At 34.9% G+C, this 20,286-nt stretch overlaps 2 long non-coding RNA genes across 4 annotated transcripts in view; one reads left to right on the plus strand and one right to left on the minus strand.

Moving 5' to 3' along the window:
• Positions 1 to 20,286, plus strand: part of LOC131384615 (uncharacterized) — a 179,222-nt gene that overhangs the window by 154,780 nt on the left and 4,156 nt on the right. The gene's annotated exons all lie outside the window — the stretch shown is intronic.
• Positions 18,415 to 20,286, minus strand: part of LOC131384614 (uncharacterized) — a 29,927-nt gene continuing 28,055 nt past the window's right edge. For all 3 annotated transcript variants that reach the window (XR_009215638.1, XR_009215637.1, XR_009215636.1), the window contains one exon: positions 18,415 to 18,542. This is a non-coding gene — a long non-coding RNA (uncharacterized LOC131384614). The remainder of the gene's footprint in view (positions 18,543 to 20,286) is intronic.

Genomic DNA, 20,286 nt, shown 5'->3' on the forward strand with positions numbered 1-20,286 from the left:
AGTTTATTGAGAGTTTTTGCGTGAAGTGGTGTTGAATTTTATCAAAGGTCTTTTCTGCATCTATTGAGATTATCATGTGTTTTTTGTCATCAATTCTGTTTATATAATGAGTTATATTTACTGATTTACATATGTTGAACCAGCCTTGCATCAGAGGGAGTTTTGTCCAATGGATCCTCATTGGAACTTAAGAAATCTTGATAAGGACCTGGAATTAGCATCAAATATGGAACTATGTCTCCACAATTTTGTTTCATTTAAGAAATAAAGGAAAAGTTAATATCAAAACATTGAATGGCTTTAGCAGAATACTGGGGGTATAGAATTTTTAAAAATTAACGTATTAATTAAAAAACCGGAGCTATACTGAATAAAATTTTAAGGATTTAGCAAAATATATGAAAATAATTTGCACAAATTTTGACACTTTCAGCCTTTGAATGTGCAATATAATAGTTCTTAATCAGAAGGTATGGTTTCTAGTCATGTTTCTTATATTTGCTCAGCTGGAAAAAATAATTGAGAGTATCTGTTGTATTTTGCATATTTTCAATAACTATTTGTTGACAATTCCTTACATAAAGAAGGAAAGCAATAATTATTTGTTGAAAATTCCTTACATATGGAAAGAAAGCAAGATTTGTCTTGCTTTCTTCAAGTAAATCTGTCTCTAAAACTTTTCTTAGTATGTGCGAATTCACTAATAGGGGAAAAACAGACGCTAGCCCTGTGATTTTAAACAATTCGAAAAGAAACCCAGATGAAATAATAATTGTGACTATTCATTAAGCACCTATGAAAATCTGACATTAATAAATTTTAGCTTACTTATTGACATATATTTCAAAATTAATTTTTCTTTTTTACAGAAAAGAAAAAAATTTAACTGTAGTAGGGGATAGTCAAGAGATGATTCAAGCAAATAGCTTAATATGTGTTCCACAGATAGCAATTAGGACATATTATATCCATAGATTACAGGAAAAAAATAATCTTGCATAAAAAGTCATTTGGTACTCTGTGGACTCTGCTAAGGCCAGAGGAACTTCTGTTCTTAGTACCTCTTTATTGTTTTATAGGTAGTTGTCAGCATATTCATTCTAAGGAAATAACTGGAAGTGGTGTAACAGCAATTTTTTTTTTTATTGTTATACTTTAGGTTTTAGGGTACATGTGCACAATGTGCAGGTTTGTTACATATGTATCCATGTGCCGTGTTGGTTTGCTGCACCCATTAACTCGTCATTTAGCATTAGGTATATCTCCTAATGCTGTCCCTCCCCCCTCCCCCCACCCCACAACAGTCCCCAGAGTGTGATGTTCCCCTTCCTGTGTCCATGAGTTCTCATTGTTCAATTCCCACCTATGAGTGAGAACATGTGGTGTTTGGTTTTTTGTCTTTGCGATAGTTTACTGAGAATGATGTTTTCCAGTTTCTTCCATGTCCCTACAAAGGACATGAACTCATCATTTTTTATGGCTGCATAGTATTCCATGGTGTATAGGTGCCACATTTTCTTAATCCAGTCTATCGTTGTTGGACATTTGGGTTGGTTCCAAGTCTTTGCTATTGTGAATAGTGCCGCAATAAACATACATGTGCATGTGTCTTTATAGCAGCATGATTTATAGTCCTTTGGGTATATACCCAGTAATGGGATGGCTGGGTCAAATGGTATTTCTAGTTCTAGATCCCTGAGGAATCGCCACACTGACTTCCACAATGGTTGAACTAGTTGACAGTCCCACCAACAGTGTAAAAGTGTTCCTATTTCTCCACATCCTCTCCAGCACCTGTTGTTTCCTGACTTTTTAATGATGGCCATTCTAACTGGTGTGAGATGGTATCTCACTGTGGTTTTGATTTGCATTTCTCTGATGGCCAGTGATGATGAGCATTTTTTTCATGTGTTTTTTGGCTGCATAAATGTCTTCTTTTGAGAAGTGTCTGTTCATGTCCTTTGCCCACTTTTTGATGGGGTTGTTTGTTTTTTTCTTGTAAATTTGTTTGAGTTCATTGTAGATTCTGGATATTAGCCCTTTGTCAGATGAGTAGGTTGGGAAAATTTTCTCCCATTTTGTAGGTTGCCTGTTCACTCTGATGGTAGTTTCTTTTGAACAGCAATTATTAAGGGAAATGCATGAACACTTTGCAAAAATCTAACATGCAATGCCATTTAACTTCTCAGATGTCCTGGGACTGTTCCCCACCGTTTGTTCATATATTTGCTTGCCTCAATCAATACTGTATTAGGTGCAGCAGTTTTGTTGCACTCAGCCATAAAATGGTATGACTAGTTTTTCCATCTTGTTGCTTCATTAAAGGACAAGGAGCACCCCCATGTAATGTTACTAGAATACTATAGACAATAAGTCCATGTAATGATAGTGAACAAAATCAATCTTGTCCAATATTAAATTTAATGAAAAGCAATTCCCACAATTACTAGTAGATCATCTGGGTTTTCTTACTAGTTTAAATTTGTTCAAGGAGCCATTGACACCCTGAATGCATTGCTATATTTTTACAGTGCTCTAAATGACTTGCAGTTCAAAGTACATCTATATAAATGCTGCTGAGATCAGTTCTCAGAATGCAGACAAATTATTATTCAGTCAGCTTAGTGAGATATTCACAACAAAATTGTCCTGCTTTATAAGAAATGCCTCATGAGTTTTACATGGTTCACAGTTACAAAGGCTTCTAATATTTTGATTGTAAAGTAATATGCAAAGCACATATTACAAATTATCATAAATGATAGTAATGTCATATTCAATGGGCATAATTATTGTTCATTGAAGACAAGGCAGATGGTGTTTTTAAAATTGTTTTGTTAATCAATCTTATTTCAGAAGGTTTTTGATCGAGGTTAATATAAAAGGCATGTCAGGTTGTAAAGTAAAATATTTAATTTAGATGAGAATAAAATGATATAGAGGACTGTGGGTGGTGTTATTTTCAAAACTGGTGGACTGGTGATGATATTTGCAGTTTGTCATTGCATTTGCCTCTGTGGAGTCTCTTGGAAGTTAAGGATGGATGGATGGATAGAAAGATGATAGATAGATAGATAGATAGATAGATAGATAGATAGATAGATAGAATTTTTATATTCTTATTTTATTCATAGTAGTTGGCATTATTTGAATGTTTAATATTGTTAGGGCATTGTGAGAAATTGTCTTCCCATTTAATTCTCACAACATGTGAAATGTGTAATATTATTATCTTTTTTGTACAGACAAGAAAATAAAGATTTATAAACATTTATGTAACTTATCCAAGGTCTTAAGTCTCTAAATGTCAAAAGCAGGTTGCAAATTCAGAATATTTCATTGTCATTACTTTTCAGCTTCTATTCACTTGTGAGTGAATAATATGAGGACTCAAGAGTATTGGATTATATACTGAACTAGGTTTACAATGCTGTATCTATTACTGTCTTTTTAGCACAAGGAGGATTCAAAGAAAGCTACTGATACGAAATTCAGTTTTCTCAGTTTTGTTTCACCTATCTCATCTAAAACAGCTATGAAGTAAATCAAAGTTCATATGTGATTCTTAGCCTTAAATTTGACACATTGTAAAAGTGAATATTTATAATTAAGAATAGTTTTTTTTCAGATTTGAAGGAGGGAATATATCAAAATCTCCTAGTATAGTGGCTTATCTGTTTTAATAAATATTATTTTTCTTTTATATTTCCTTCATGATTATATGAAAAAAAGAAATTCATGTGTAAACACTATGTCCATGTCATTCCATACCATAGACCTCTAAATCATTAACTGTAACTTACTGGTTCTCTTGATATTATGATTGGTATTGATTTTGTCCATGATTAATTTCTATTCAACTGATATTTTGAAGTATTGTACCACATCAGTTTGTAAAGCTTTCCCAGTATCATCTTTGCTGCATGGTTTCAAGTCAGAATGGCCAAAAAAGGAATTTCTAAGAGACTTGTACTGCAGAATAGAAGCAGCAACATTGCACTTGAGAGGCCACTGAAGTTAGATATAGAACCAACAATCACAAAGATGTTCATTGGGTTCCATTTGAACTAATACTTCCTGACTTTGCATCCAACTTATCTTCCCATGTTCAATACTAGTGGTACCAGGAGCATCAGTAGATGCTTGGCTAGAGATTCAAAGAGGAAGTACATAGACACAGGCAATAGCTCCCTATAGACTTGTATATATATTCTTCTTTCATGATTTTATTTTATTCAGTTGATGTACTTTTCCTTTTCTGTTTTTTATGTTGCAGCTTGTCTACTCAAGCTAGTGCTTCAGACAGACATGTTAAGGATCTTTTCTGCAATCCTCTGATTTACCCTTCCAGACTTCATGTCTCTATGAACTCCCACTGGTGTGTAAGATCTAATTCATAGATAAATTATTCTTATTCTTAAACATTATTCTTATAATATTTATGGGAAACAAAGAAGTGGTTCTACTTCTTTAGGTGAACCTGAATTAATACAAATGTCCAAAAGTTGTAAATTCAACAATATATGAATATTTTCAAAGTTCCATTAGAGTCTACCTTTTATTGATGTTTTATAAATTTTTATAATAATTTTGATGGATATTATTAGTAAAATTACTTATTACATTTTCACTTTCTTCTTACTAATTCCTCTTATTTTCTCTTAATTACTTAAACCTAGATGTGAGACTTATTTTCCATGGATGAGATTATGCAAATTAACATAACGGGTTCTGTTTCTGAATTCTTTCCACCTTATTCTAACTTGAATAAATCAACAATGGAGACAGTAGTATGAAAATTTATTATTTTCAATTGTAAGAGTCAGGAACTTGAAAAAAAAGACTTCTATTGCAACATTAAAATTTAAAGTTTTGAAAGAAGAAGGCATAAAATTTATCTCTAAAAATGAATTATTACAACAGGAACAAAGAAACTTTTTGTGATAAAATGTTCTAACAGTTCATTGTGTTGCTGGCTGCAAAGTAATATACAATTATTTAAAATAATTAAATTGCATTAAGTGATTATAAAATTAAACTTATTTAGTTCTAGTTTTCCCCTTCTAAGTAGTAAGAGTTGGACCAGTGCTGGAAGGACGAAGATTCACAGGGCTTTAAAGAGTCTGGCATTCTGATCTTTCCAGCGCTAAACCCCTATGTGATGTTGCATTACTGGACAGTCTTTGCAGATAATTTGGTTAGCTTGCAGTGTATCACATTACAACAGTGTATTCTACTTCACGGCGATCATATTTTCCAATATACAGAGAAAATACCATCGCACTTCTTGTCCCAGATTATCACTAGTTTCCAATTTCACACTAGAAATTAATCGAACAATACATTTCTGTATTTAGTGCTAAACAATAAAATCATAATTACTACAGAAGGTCTCCAGATCTTATACATTTCAACATGAAATAAAGAGAAGCATCTACTAATACCCTTATGGTCCCCCAAGTAGGCAATGGAAATTGACAGACTTGTAATAAAGGATGGAAAGCAAACTGAAGAGAGGACAACAAAATGTAGAGTGTGTGAACCTTGCAAATAGGGGCCAGTGAAGGGCACTGCAAAGCTGCAGGGACCTGACAAGATAAATAACCCTAAACCAGAAGCTAAAGGGAGTAGAGAACAATACAAAGAATTATTATACATCTGCCAGTTCTTGCAACAGCCAGATAATTTTGATTATGAAAAAGATGAGTGAGAATTTTAAAGCCTTGAATTTACACAGGAGAGACTGAATTTTGTTAGGCTGGTAATGCAATTTTGTGCTCACTCTTTTCAAATAGACTTTCTCTGCTTCTTGTACATACAACACATACATCTCCCTCAATCACAGTCATAAGATGTCTATGTATCCCAGTTCCAAATTCCTGAGTATCTGAACAATCTGTAGACTAGCCATTCAACCAACTGTAGCATTCGGGCAGGGTTAGGAATTCTAGAGTCTTTCACCTGGAGGTTGGAAAGAGGGTGAGCTTCCCAGAAAAAAAGGTGACATAGTGAATATGCAAACATCCAAAAGATGTCTACTACAGCAATATAGAGTGGCTTATATTGATTATAGTATTTAATCTTTCACTCTTCTCAGTAATTTTTCAGAGTATGATAGGAGTCTAAAAAGCAAACACATATTATGTAGTTTGCTCATGGTGTCAAGCAGAATAAATATATTACTTTGAATGATCCACATCTGTATATCATACCCTTTCTTTGAGTGTCAGTGAGATCTCTGAGTATGAGGGAGTATCACTTTTGTGATTATGTTACATGGCAAAATCGAATTTTGCAAATGGAATTAAGGTCTCTAATTAGAGCTAATCAAATATGAAATTACCTAGTTACCCTTATCTAGCTAAGTAAGCTTTTAAAACAAAGTCTGGTGGTCAGAGTAACTCTCCCTTGCTGGCCCTGCAGAAACAGCCTCCATAAATTCCATAGCTTCAAGGAAATGAATTTTTCTAAAAACCTCATGAGCTTAAAAGGAAACCTGAATTTCAGATGAGTAGCCCTGATTGACACCTTTATTTTAGTTTTGTGAGGCCTTGAGCAGAGAACTCTACTATACCCAGACTTCTGATCTATGGACAATGTGGGATAATAAATGAGCATTGTCTAAAACATCTTCATTTGTGTAATTTGTTATAAAACTATGTAATATAACCACAGTAACAAAGCTGATTGTCAGGTCTAGGATATGCATCCAATCTGAGCTAAATTCAAAGCCTGATAAGAGTCCCAATAAAACAAACATGAAAGCTTCCAATTTGCCGTGTATTGTGTGTGTTTGTGCACATGCGCATGTGTGCATGGAAGAAAAACAGGGACAAAAGAACAACAAGGAAGGAAGAAAAGGAGAAAGGGAAGAAGGAAGTAAAACAGTACTAACCATGTAAGCTTTTTCTGGAAGATTATTGTTTCTTCAATTAATGGCAGTAATCATGAAAGACACTACACTTACACATTGGAGCTTATAAATTGTTTCCTTATATTACTGGTAAATACTCTAAGAAGACCAATAAAAATTATGTTCTTGTGGAAAAAAGGTTGTTAAATTTCTATTTCAAAAAAAAGACAGAAAACTATGTTATATTCAACCAAGGAATTACTTTAGCTTTTCCATACCCTAACCTTTGGATTTTACAAGATTATGTGTGGTACTTAGCACCACAGCATATACTGGTAACCTTGGTCTGTAGGACAGGTAGTTACCCCTAGGTGCATGTTCTGTTAATGTGTTCTATACATTCTACAATAAAATTTTCTGCAGTGCTATTGTAAAATATAATATGAGTAGCTTGGGAAAGCATGATGAATATTCAATGCTTGGAAGACTGGTTTCAGGGAGAGGGATATTTACATGTGTCTGTGTGACTGCTAATTATAGCATACTGTCTGTTGCACTAATCACAAATTTCAACCTTCTACAACTTGGTAGCCCTTATTTTCTTAAATTCAGATTGAAGATAGCAGAAATTGTTTCCACAAAATGTTATACAATGGTTGACTGTCTGGTTAATATTATAATATTAACTGCTTTGAAATGGCACTAAGTCTCATCTACCAGCCGAATGCGGGGTTTTTATAGGCACAAGATGGGGTGAGGTGTGGCCATGGGTGATTTAGGAAAAGGCAAGATTCTAGTGGAAAAGCAGAGATGTAAGTTCTGACTTTGTGCTGTGGTTTCAGGCTTTTTGGCTTGAAGGTGGGGTTTTGCCAAGGACCTACCCTTTTCTGCCTAGAATTTGTTTGCCTCTTGTCCCTATTAATATTGAATTTTATTGAAAACCTTTTCTGCAGCTATTGAAATATACATGTGATGAGTCACATTTATTGATTTGTGTATGTTGTTTATATTCCAACCTTACATTCTAGGAATAAAGCCTATTTAATTGTGGTGGGTGAGCTTTTGGATGTGATACTGGATTGGGTTTGCTAATATTTTATTGAAGATTTTTGCATCTATGTTCTTCCAGGATATTGGCCTGAAGGTTTTTGTTGTTGCTGTTATGTCTCTATCAGGTTTTGGTTCCAAAATGTTGCTGGCCACGTAAAATGAGTTAGGGATGAGACCCTTCTCCTCAATGTTTGGGAAAGTTTCAGTGGGAATGATACCAGCTCTTCTTTATACATCTAGTAAAATTCAGCTGTGAATCTGTCTGGCTTTTTGTTGTTGGTAGTGGTAGGTTTTTATTACTGATTCCATTTCAGAACTCGTTATTAGTCTGTTCAAGGATTCAATTTCTTCCTGGTTCAATCTTGGGATGTTGTATGTGTTCAGGATTCATCCATTTCTTCTAGCTTTTCTAGTTTTTGTGCATAAAGGTGTTCATGGTAGTCTCTGAGTTTTTTTTTTTTTTATTATTTCTATAATTCAGTGGCAATGTCCCCTTTGTTATTTCTGACTATTTTTTTTTGGCTCTTCTCCCTTTTATATTTTATTTGTCTAGTAGCTGTCTCTTACTAATTTTTTCATAGAGAAATTCCTAAATTATTACTCTTTTGTATGTTTTCTTGCATCTCATTTTTCTTCAGTTCTGCTCTGATTTTGGTTATTTCTTCTGGTATTTTTTTTTCTTTTTTATCTAGATCCTCTAGTTGTGATGTTAGGTTGTTAATTTGAGATTGTTATAACTTTTTGGTGTTGGTGCTTAGTGCTATGAACTTCCCTCTTGACACTGCCTGGGCTATGTCCCAAATATATGTTGAATTTTTGTTCTCATTAGTTTCATAGTATTTCTTGGTTTCTACCTTAATTTCATTATTTACACAAAAGTCATTTAGTGGGAGATTGTTTAATTTTCATGTAGTTATATGATTTCGAGATATCTTCTTAGTATTGATTTCTATTTTTATTGTGCTGCGGTCTAACAGTGTGGTTGGTATGATTTCAGTTTTTCTGAATTTGCTAAGGGTTTTTTAAATGTCTGATTATCTGATCAATTTTACTGTATGTGGCATGTTGTGATGAGAAGAATGTATATCCTGTTGTTTTGGGGTAAAGAGCTCTGTAGATGTCTAGTAGGTCTATTTGGTAAAGCATCACATTCAAGTTCTGAATATCTCTGTTAATTTTCTTTGTTAATCCCTGTTAATTTGATAATCTGTCTAATATGGTCATTTGGGTGTTATAGTTTCCTACTATTATTGTGTGGAAATCTAAGTCTCTTGAGAGGTCTGTAAGAACTTGCTTTATGAATCTGAATGCTCTTGTGTTGAGTGCATATGTATTTAGGATAGTTAGGTCTTCTTGTTGAATTGAACCCTATAGCATTATGTAATTTCCTTTTTTAAAAAATGTTGCTTTAAAGTCTGTTTTGTCTGAAATTAGAATAGCAAACCCTGGTAATTTCTACTTTCCATTTGCTTGGTAGATTTTTCTCTATCCCTTTATTGTGATCCTATGGGTGTCACTGCATGTGAGATAGACCGCTTGAAGACAGCATTAACTATATCTTGCTTCTTTATCAAGCTTGCCCCTCTGTGCCTTTCAAATGGGGGTGTTTAGCCGATTTATATTCAAAGTTAATATTTATATTGTGGATTTCATCATGTTATTGTGTTGTTAGCTGGTATTTGTGCAAACTTGTTTGTGTGGTTGCTTTGTAGTGTCAGTGGTCTGTGTACTTAAGTGTGTTTTTGTAGTGGCTGGTAACAGTCTTTTCTTTCCATATGTAGTGCTCCTTTTAGGACCTCTTGTTAGGCAAGTATGGTGGTAAAAAATTCCCTCAGCACTTGCTTCTCTAAAACGGATTCTGTTTCTCATTCACTTACAAAGCTTAGTTTGGCTGGATACAAAATTCTTGGTTGGAATTTCTTCCTCTCAGAATGCTGAATATAGGCCCCCCTCTCCTCTGGCTTGTAGAGTTTCTGCTGAAAGGTCTGCTGTTAGCCTGATGGGGTCCTCTTTGTAGGTGACCTGTCCTTTCTTTCTAGTTTCCTTTAGCATTTTTTTCTTCCATTTTGACCTTGGGGAATCTGATGATGATGTGTCTTGGGGATGGTCTTTTATAGTATCTTGTATGAGTTCTCTGAATTTCCTGGATTTGAATTTTGTCCTCTCTAGTGAGGTTGAGGAAGATTTTGTGGGTGATAACCTGAAATATGTTTTCCAAGTTGATTGCTTTTTCCCTAGCTCTTTCAGGGATGCCAGTGAGTCATAGATTTGGTTTCTTTACATAATCCTATATTTCTCAGAGGTCTTGTTTATTCATCTTTTATTCTTTTTTCTTTACTTTTGATTGAATGAGTTAGTTCAAAGAACCAGTCCTTAAGCTCTGATATTCTTTCAGCTTGGTCTATTATGCTGTTAATACTTGCAATTGCGTTATGAAACATTTATAGTGCATTTTTCAGCTCTATCAGGTCAGTTTCGTTCTTCTTATAATGACCATTTTGTGTATCAGCTCCTGTATCATTTTATTGTAATCTTCATATTTCTTGGATTCGGTTTTGACTTTCTCCTGAATCTCAGTGATCTTCCTTCCTGTCCATATTCTGAAATCTATTTCTGTAATATTAGCCATTTCAGCCAAGTTAAGATCCCTTACTGGGGAATTAATGTAGTCATTTGGAGGAAAAAAGACACTGTGGCTTTTTTGAGTTGCCAGAGTTCTCATGTTGTTTCTTTCTTATCTGTGTGGGTTGATGTTCCTTTAACTGCAGTGTAATTTGAGTACAGTCAGTAGACTTCTTTTTCTGGATATTTTCAGAGGGCTAAGGCTTTGAGTAGGGTCTTTATTTGTAGTTAAATTATTGTCCTTAGTTCCCCAGGGGGTATATTAACAAAGTACTTTTACTGTTGATGTTACATGGTGATGCAGTAGATGGTGCTTAAATATAATGGCCAGTAGGTAGACTCTTCTTCAGCCACATGGCTCACCTGTATTTGCTCACGATTGCAGTCATGCACCCCCTCAGTGGTCTGAAAGTGTGTGCTCCTCTTTCACTTGAGTGTTGGTTGCAGATCTCACCTTGGCTCTCCTGAGCTGTATACCACTGGTCTGGGGCGAGCTCAAGCTTTATGTTCTCTCCCCAGCGTGGAGGCAGCAGGGAATGGGATCTTGATGATGGTTGTGAGAGAGATTTTTTCACTTGTCTCATGAGGGTTCCCTAAAAGAGATGCAGAACCACTATCGATCAGTGTGATCAGCCTGGGGTGGGGCAGTTGTGCTGTGGGCCCAAGTTAGGGGGTCTTGCCCCTAAGTAGGGAGGTCAGGGAGGTCAAGTAGGGAGGTCATCAGGGAGACAGACTGGCCTCTCCTTCTTAGGGGAACTGAAGCTTGCTGGAGGTGTAGTTAAATCCCTCAAGGGGCTTTACTCCTTCTCCAGTCTGAGGACAGCAAGGATAGTACTACTGTACTATCCAGTGGCAGTGGATAGAGGTATTTTCAGTTGTCTCTGGGAGCTCCACCTCAGAGAAACGTGAAATCAGTGTTACTAGGAATGTTCAGCCAGGGGCTGGATGACTGAGCTCCTGGTTTTAGCTGAGGGCTCTACCTGTTGAAGACAGTGGGATGAGAGGTGGGGTGTTGAGTGCTCCCAGGGAGGAGACACTAGGCTCCTCTCCCTATGGTGGCTGTGATGTGCTGGAGGCACAAATGAAGCCCTCAGGTTCTTTGTTTCTTCATCAGACCAAAGGCTACAAGGGCAAAACCCCTGCCATTGCAGTATTAGAGGGCCTGTCAGTTGCCTCTGGAAGCCCCTCCCAAGGGAAACACAGAGCCACTACCTGTGGGTATGCTCAGCTTGGGGTGGGGTGGCTCTTGTGCTGTCTTGATCTTGGGGGCCCTGCCTGGTGATGAGTGTGATATAGGAGCTCCCAGGGAAGGGAGAATGGGCTTCTTTTTGTATAATGGCTGCTGTGTGCTGGAGGTGCTAGAGTAATGACCAGGCCTTTTGTTCCTTCCCCAGCCTGAGGCTGGTCAGGGAAGTAGCCCTGCAGTTGCAAAGGCAGAGGGACTGGGGTTTGTCTCTGAAGTTCCTTCTAACAGAAATTTAGAGCTGCCTCTGACTGAGGTGTTCAGGCAGGGGCAGGGTAGTTGTGCTGGAGTCTCAGGCCAGGATGACCCACCCAGTAAGAAGTGAACCCACATGGGAAATAGTCTGACCACTTTTTCATGGGGTGGCTACACTGTGCTGGGGGTCTGCACCAGTCTTTAGTCACTGAGCACCCTCCAGAGCCGGGGAGTAACAACTTTGAGGGCTGTGGGGCAGCAGAAATGGTGGTCTGCCTGCTCCGTCTGGGAGATCTGTCCCAAGAAAATGCTGAAAATTATTTTAAATGTACCCATATTCCTTAGTGTAACACCAGGAAAAAGTCATTTGTCTGTACGTGAATAATTTCCTTTTTATATGAATGTTGAATATTTCTACTTAACTACCTCCTAATAAAATAAATTTAGGTTAAGTAAGATGTTCAAGTCATTATTTAAAATTTTACTAGTAAGAGTTGAAGGTGATCATCTTTAATAAATTATAACATGACATTTCTCAGTAGTCTATCATTAAAATAAGTTGAGATTGTTAATAAATTATAATTGGACATCACAGTTATGATAAACAATAAACTAATGTGTATTTTTAACACAAGGTATTCATAGTGGAAATTCAATGTGTTTATTGCACATGTTATATGTTTTTTACTTTAATGAAATAAATGATGATACGGCTATTCCTCACAAAGCAACTGTTTTGTGCCAAACAATTTATATATATAATCCTAATATATATATATATAATTATATATAATAGGATTATTATTTATTATATATATAATTGGATTATATATAATCATAATAATAACCTTATGAAGTAGGCATTATTACACTTAACTTACAGATGAGGAAACCCAGACAAATATGTATAATGTTGCTGCCTTTTGTAGGCAGCAGATTAAATATATATTTACCAATACCAGAAGAGATAATTAAGACCAATGTAAAATGAAGCCACTGAAATGAGAACTTAAGCCCCCATATAAAATTAGAATACATGCAAATATATATTATCAAACCATATGTAATGATGCTATATACGTATATAAACATATGTGTGCATATAATGTTATATATATGCATGTATACATATGCAATAATCGTAAGGTAAGCATGTGTGCCTACGTGTGTGCATGTGTAAGTATAGAGAAGGATCTCATATTTTAAACATAAAGTTTAGTAAGTTTTCATATTAATATCTAGTGCTTCCCCTCTAGGTAAAACTAAGACCATTGCACAGATATCACAAAGGAAAATAGCACAGACCTGATGTTACCAGCATCTTTTATTGTTTTTCTAATTCATCACAATTTTATGTCACCCATTAATCTTCAAATTCTCACATCATTTTACATTGAAATGGCACTGCAGCATCTGCATTAATTAAAAGAAATCTGTCTCTCAGCTTATAGAAGATCAATCAGGATCTTCACTGGGTGTATTGACTTGTCTAGTGTGGTCCTTACTAGCTGCTGTGCACATTCGATAAATCATAAGATGAGGAGAGTCTGCTCTTCTTTAAGAATGCCTGTCACAGCTATCTGGACCACCTCCTCTGTGGCTCAGCAGCTTGGAGAGATAATAGAGGCTGTCTTTTAGCAGGAGGATCATATCTAAACAGAATTATCTCTATAAAATGATTTTATTCTCTGAAGAAGTTATTGCCACTATTATTTCATGTATTATTAAATTAGGTCTCCCATGCTTCTCACTGCAAATGCCCAGGGTTTTGTTGTGTAATTATCAATTCTCTACTTCTACATGAAATAAAATTGTAAATAATTATACTAATTATGCTCATTGTATTATCTGCAACATGCTTTAAGCAACTTCAGTATAAGTAGTGTACAATGCCTGTATGTGTTAGTTCTTTTCTCTATCTAGGGAAGTTAATTTTGGAACCTTTACAATATACTCTCCAGGGATATTGTTCTACAAGTGTTTTAATATGGTGATATAATTTTCACTAGACTTTGCTAATTACAATAAGTATTTTTTCATTGATGAAATAAATGATATTAACATTTGTGGATTTGTTAGAAATGTACTCTGTACTCTGACATTATTAATAATGTAAAAATCTAGTTAGTTTTAGCAGCCAATTTCCCCATTGGTGCTCTTAGTCTAGAACTCAAATGTGGTTCTTTTGTCCCACCACCTACTAGAGCTGTGCAGTCCAATTTGATAGAAGCTAGCCACATGAAGCAATTTAAATGTCAATTCACTAAGATTAACTACATAAAATTTAATATCTATCACACTAGCTACATTTCAGTTACTGAAAGGCCACAGGTACCTAGTGGCTACAGTGTTGGATAGACAAGATATACCTTAATATATTTGGATCAACTCAGGATGTTCTATGCACAGCAATGCACTGGAGAATTGATATTACCTAATTTGACCATAAAATTAGCTGAGATGGCTGTTATAAATTGTTGCATCTGCCTCAAGACTACTTTCACACAAAGTTTTTGGTGGAGTTCTCATGAGTTTAAGATCTAAAATTTCATCAAATTTAAACAACAAGGCCATATAGTTATTGTGTATGAGTGCATATGTGTGTGTGTATGTGTATGTGTGTTTGGTTCTTCTTGCTATTGAAAGTTTTTAGGCAAGATCTAAGTTGAAACTTTATTCCATTTAAACATGTTACCTTACATGGGGATAGTGTCTAAGAATCCTCAAACCATAACTCTATAAAACCAGTGAAATCTATTAGCTATCTATTGCTTCCTAGAAAATTACTCCAAAGCTCCGTAGCTTAATACAAGTTTTTTTTTTTTTTTTTTTATCTCATTGTTTATATAGTTTAAGAATTCAGGTGTGAAATCTGAATTTGAATCACAATGTCTCCCAAGTTTACAATCAAGGTGTTGACTGAAATCATCTCAAGGCTTGATGAGTGGAGGATCCACTTCCAGGCTTACCCAGTTGGGTCTTGTGAGGTCTCAGGCCTGGTTGTTGGAAGGACACATCAGTTTCTTGCCACATGGGCCTCTGCATAGGGAATCTCACAGTGACATATCTAGATCCGTGAAAGTGAGAGGAAGAGAATGAGAAAGAACAGGAAAGGACAAGCAAGAGAAAATCATAGTCCTTTTTAACATAATCTCAAAAGAGATATTTCATCACTGTTAATAGAATTTTATTTGTTATAAATGAGTCACTGGGCACAACCCACACTCAGGAGAAGAAGATTACACAAGGACATGGATATCAAAAGGTGAGGTCACTGAAAACCATTTTAGAGGCTGTCTGCCCCATCTCCAAAAATAACACATGGTGGTGAAGTTCAAATTGGCTCATGTCAGTTTACAACAAATAGAAATAATAGACTGCATCTATAGAAGGATTACTAGGAGATGGACACTGAACTGAGCACTTTATTTGCATTGTCACATTTAATCCTTGAAAAGGATTATGAAGGAGGTAATATTCTCATTCTTCTGAAAAGAAAAATAAGACGTAAAAATACGCATATGCACACAAAAACATAAAATTGCAACTATTATACAAACATAAATTTATGATTTTGCATAGCATTATAAAAGGCTTTTCTTCAGGATTTTAAAAATATTTATAGTATCTATAATTTAACAGATGTGTAGTGACGTTTGTATTAATGCATAAAGTTCAGTGTTATGTAATTCAATTTTTCATGATTTTAAATTATATACTAGTGAACATTTCTGCACATAAAGTTTTCTGCTTCTGTTTTGCTGTAATTGTTGGATAAATCCCTTGGTGACAAATTTTGAAGTAATTAGAAATATTGGTACATATTGCCTTGTTGTTTTTTCAAAAAGCCTATACCACCTTACAACGCAAAAAGTATAGGCATGCTCCAATTTTACTGTGTTTTGGTACCAATGGCTTCAACAATTGTAATTTTTAATAATGTGTTAGTGTAAAAACCAGCTCCTTGATATACCTTTATATGCATAATTTGATCTCAAATATACATTTACACACATTATTGTCACTTAACAAAGGTGAGTATTTTCACTTTTGTATATTTACTACCTGCCTTTCTTATGTCAACTGATCATTTTGCATGCATGTAATTTTTCATATTTTAGCAACAAATGTGGGAGGTTACATTTTGTCATTTTCTCTAAATTTGTTAATCATGACCTGCTTGTAAGAATTAAAAAAAAAACCAAAAGAGTTCACCTAGTATTTCTATTTGCAACACTGTTACATCCATTTGAGTTAATGACACATAATAACACAATGTCAGATATGTAAAAGATCTCTGGGAATGGTGGAATAAAAACTCCCAAAGCACTTTCCATGTTCCCATGATTCCAGAAACTCTTTTCATAAAGCTGCTTTATTGACAAGGCTTAAAATATTTAAAAGGCAGAATAGAATTGAAAGGATAAAGTTTAAAAACTAGAATTTAAAAGGCAAAGGCAAAGAACAAAGCAGGTTCATTTCCCATCAATACCCGTTTTAAGACAGACTATAATTCTCCAGAGTATGTATTGCAAATAACATAGACAGTGGATTTAAAATGTAATTGATTGCAGTGTTTCCAGGAAAAGATAATCCAGACATTACCAAACAATGGTGAGGCATAAAAGAGAGAGAGAGAGAAAGATTTTGGCAAAAGATGGATTGAAAGAGATTTTGATTTGTTAAATAAATTATAGACCCTTCATTTACCTTATCCCATTTTCCCTCTAGTTGCAATACTTAGAAATATAAATAAGGTACCAGAGTTAGAAACTACCACAAGTTAACTAGCCCACATTATAACATTATTTTGTAATAATTAAACATACTTATTTCTCACTTGTAATACAAAGCAGAAGGTAAGAGTTGAAGGAATACTCTGAATGAGTGGAAAATCTTCCGTAAGTTTTCATTTCCTGCTCTGAGAAAACACATCCCTCACAATCTGATTCCTCCACTGAGGCTGACTCACTCTCCTTAGCAACATGGAATAGAAATGTCTCAGCTAATTTTGCTATCCATCTAATGTGGCTAGATATAAGTATTCTGTCCCTAAATCTGTCAAATAATCAACTTGGATACATTTTTATATCTGGGGAAGATAGAGTCTTAACATGAATAAATGCAAGTTCTGAAATGTTTGGATTGATTTTTGAGGCAGAATGCAGACTGGCGGTATGGGATTTTAATTGTCCTGCTATACACTAAAATTTTACAAGGGACCAAAGTCAGCCACGAGTTTGAATCATAACTCCATCATCTTCAGTGCTATGGCTATTAAAGTGCTGGTTTGTTTCCCCAACATATAAAATATGGAGAAAATGCCACTTGAGGGATTGGCAGGATTAAAATCTGCTTTGTAGTGGAAATCTTGTAAAGGAGCTAGTCCTAGGAGGAAAAACGATGCTGTCAAATGCAGTGTTTTCCTCCATTTCATTTGTATTTAAAAGATGTTGATGTTGGAAGTTGGTGACAATAAAGCTAGGGTGAATTCTCAAGTCAGATCTTTATGGCTGAGAGGTCTAATAGTATCTAAAATCTTTTCCTCAGCGTGAGATTCATAGTAATAACAGGAAGAATTTATGCAGACTTATCCTCTCTCATCAAAGCTGAAAAAACTGAGTACATGGAAGGAGAAGAGACTTGCTGAGGTTCCACAACCAGAGACATTAGAGGGAGGCCCACACTGGGTTATTCTTACTCCCCAGGTGTGCATTTTTATATTTACCGTCACTGTTCCTCTGTTTCTTGGATAATTGCATAACCCTTAAATCCACTTACATTATGGAAACACAAATGTCTCAGCATGGCTATTCAATCCACGTAAAGTATTCTTGGAGCAATGTGGCAGTTGGAGATAGCTAACAGAGTGCAGAAATAAAAGCAGATAGTAAATTTCTCTTCACTGATTAATCTTTGAATCTACAACAGAAGAGAAATAAAATTTATCTTCTTCCCCTATTAAATTTAATAAAAGCCTTTATTCTATTTGACAATTTTAACTTTCTGATTTTTTTTTAAAGTATAAACACTTTCTTGTTCAATGTGTGCCACTCTATTAAATGGTGAACCTCTAATTAAGTAGTAAAGCCAGCTACAACTTTTACAAGTATTCTTTCGTGTTACTGAGGAAAGAAAAGGGTCTGGGAAGGCTTAGTTGAACTACAAATTGAGACAATACATTGGAAAAAATACTGTTATATATCTAAAATTAAAACTTTTATATTCTTTGGCTTCATAATCCCCACGGAAAGAAATTTACCTTTCAAATATAGTCTCAATCCAAGTTCTCAACCTTCAATTCTCAGTTGAAATACAAACACACACATATAATCAGAATTACCAGGGATTTTTATTGCAAAATTAATCTTTGTGATTAAAATCACAGCATTAATTCATTCTAAAACTTTTCTTTGTAACTTTAGCATTTAAAATAAAAAACTGATTGTTGGTGAGGATATAGAGAAATTGGAAGCTTTTCGTACTTTGCGGGTGAGAATGTGAAATGGTGCAGGTGTTTTAGGAAGCAGTCTGGCAAGTCTTCAAATATTAAACGTAGATTATACGTCCCAGCAATGCCTAGATGTATGCCCAAGATAGATGAAAACACTCATAAGTATACATGCAAGATAAGTGAAAACATAGGCTCATGCAAGCTATATACCTGGATATTCATAGCAGCATTATTCATAAGAGCCAGAAAGTAGAAACAACCCCAAATGCTCATCAGCTAATATATTAATAAATATAATATGGTAATATTATTTGACAATAAAAAGAAATGAAGTACTGACACATGCTAAACCAAGCTAAGTCATGAAAACAAGATGTTAAGTGAAATAAGCCAGTCCCAAAGACCACATATTGTATGATCCATTTATATGAAATGTCCAGAATACATACATCTATAGAAACAAAAACTAAATTATTGTTTGCCCAATTACATATAGATCTTGCAATTAGACTCTTAAGAAACCTTTTTTTTAATTATTTTTAAGATTGAGGGAGTGCTACCCTTTTATAGCTGAAATAACTAACTACAAATTACGTAGTCGGTTTGTTCAATTTTTATGTTAGATTGCATTATCCAGAAATTTTACAACAAGGTTAATTGTCATAGTAATTGTGGTATATGGGCAACATAGGGATAAGAACCACACTTTAGAATAATTTAACAGTACTTTAGAGAAGTGATTTGTCAAGGCCTCACTTCTAGCACAAGTTATGAGTAAAACCTGATCACAAATTCTTTGCCAATACTCAGTCGACTGTTGAATTTATATGGTATAGGAGTTATTCACCCCTTCCATAATATGTAGGGCAATACGACCTTTAAAAGACTTTCTACATCTCAGAATTTATGATCCTGTCATTTCACTTTTTATTACTTGGAGGGTCTTATAATGCTGAAAGTGAGGATAGAGAGAGGCTGAGAACAACCTTCAAAATAAATGAAAGTTGAATGCTATACCCCTTCTGTAAGATGAAAATTGTCCATACATGGAAAGCAGAGTATGTAGTTCTAAAATTTCAAACCTGATATGACAAAGATCCCCCAATCTTTTCTCATTGAATTCTACTTCTCTGGTCCTATAATAATTATTTCTAAGAAGAATAAATACTCTTAGTATAAAGTCCAAAATTAACGTTAAAATAAGTGGCAGATTAAATCAACCTACATTTTATTACAAGTATATTAATATTTTATTTGAATAACATGAGAGGATGCAATCTGTGTGTCTAGAGTTCCCTCCCTCAAAATCCTGGCAATAATTCATTAAAAGCTTGAATGAACTGATAAAGCAAATATGATCTAAGCCTGTACCTTGGGTTAAATCAGGCCACGGACTCATGCCAGAATTGGTACAGAGTCTAAAGTAAGTGATATGCTCGAAACAACGAGATAGATAACCAGATGTCAGGCTTCTGAGAGCAGTGGTGGTGTCTGATACATTTTTATAACCCAAGCAACTTAGCTCAGGCCTGGCACAGGGCTAGTACTCTGTATTTAGGGCTTTAAATTCAGGGATCCTGAAAGAGAGTTACGAAGTTCTGTGTCTCAGGAACATCCAAAATGTAGAGGCATAGAACCATTAGAATGAGAAGGAGGAAAACTGAAGAACCTATGATCACCGAAGTACATATGAGGAAAGTGTCAAACAGACAATTTGAAACAGAGAAGTGAGAAATACAAAAATATTCAGAGACAGATACTGGGAGAATATACATTGAAATGCTATTAGTCTCATGACATAATTGCTTCTTTCTTTTGCTTTTTATTTCCTTTTCGTTTTTATATTAAATACTTAATTTTTTACAGCAG

Source organism: Hylobates moloch, unplaced genomic scaffold, assembly GCF_009828535.3.
Source record: "Hylobates moloch isolate HMO894 unplaced genomic scaffold, HMol_V3 SCAFFOLD_11, whole genome shotgun sequence".
Taxonomy (NCBI): Eukaryota; Metazoa; Chordata; class Mammalia; order Primates; family Hylobatidae; genus Hylobates; species Hylobates moloch.